Genomic DNA, 1,254 nt, shown 5'->3' on the forward strand with positions numbered 1-1,254 from the left:
GAATTTTCTGAGAAGTCAGCAAATTGATTTCCATAGTGGTTATCTTAGGGTTTTACTGCCTTGGTAGTGGCAACTCTTATAAAGACATTTAATTGGGATTGCTTACAGGTTCAGAAGTTCAGTCCAATATCATCAAGGCAGGGGCATGACACTATCCAGGCAGGCATGGTGTAGGAGGAGCTGAGAGTTCTACATCTTCATCTGAAAGAGAAGACTGGGTCCCACGTAGTTAGGAGGAGGGTCTCATTGCCCACCCTCACAGTGACACACTTCCTCCAACAAGGTCACACCTCCTAGAAGTGCCACTCCCTGGACCAAGCATATTCAAACCATTACAGTGGTTTGCACTCCCACCAGCAGTGGAGCAGTGTTCTCCTGCTCCACATCCTCACCAGCATGTGCTGTCACTTGAGTTTTTGATCATAGCCATTCTGATAGGTATAAGAGGGAATCTCAGAGTCATTTTGATTTGCATTTCCCTGATAGTTAAGAATGTTGAACATTTCTTTAAGTGCTTCTTAGTCATTAGAGATTCCTCTGCTGAGAATTCTGTTTCAATAAGTACCCCATTTTTTAATTAGGTTATCTGGTTTGTTGATGTTTAGCTTCTTGATTTTTTTTAAATATACTGTGGACATGAGCCAGCCCTCTGTCAGATGTAGACTTGGTGAAGATCCTTTCCCAATCTCTAGGCTGCTGTTTTGCGCTATTGACAGTGTCCCTTGCCTTACAAAAGCTTTTCAATTTCATGAGCTCTCATTTATCATCAGTTGTTGATCTTAGTGCCTACATGTGTAATTGGTGTTCTGTTCATAATTTTGTATTTTATATTAAGACTTATAATCAATTTTGATCTATTTTGTGAAGAATGTAAGTTCTGCCTAGATAAATGCTTTGGCATGTAGATGTCCACTTGTCTCAGTATCATTTGGGTTTTTGTTGTTGTTGTTGTTGTTGTTGTTGTTTTTCTTTTCTTTTTTGGGGGGGAGGGGGTTTCAAGACAGGGTTTCTCTGTGTACCTCTGGCTGTCCTGAAACTCACTCTGTACACCAGCCTGGCCTCGAACTCAGAAATCTGCCTGCCTCTGCCTCCCAAGTGCTGGGACTAAAGGCGTGTGCCACCACTGCCCAGCTGTTGTTTTTCATTTTTTTAAGATTTATTTATTTATTTCATGTATGTGAGTACACTGTCACTGTCTTCTGACACACCAGAAGAGGGCATCAGATCCCCATTACAGATGGTTGTGAGCTACCA

This window comes from Mastomys coucha, chromosome X (genome assembly GCF_008632895.1).
Source record: "Mastomys coucha isolate ucsf_1 chromosome X, UCSF_Mcou_1, whole genome shotgun sequence".
NCBI classification, from domain to species: Eukaryota; Metazoa; Chordata; class Mammalia; order Rodentia; family Muridae; genus Mastomys; species Mastomys coucha.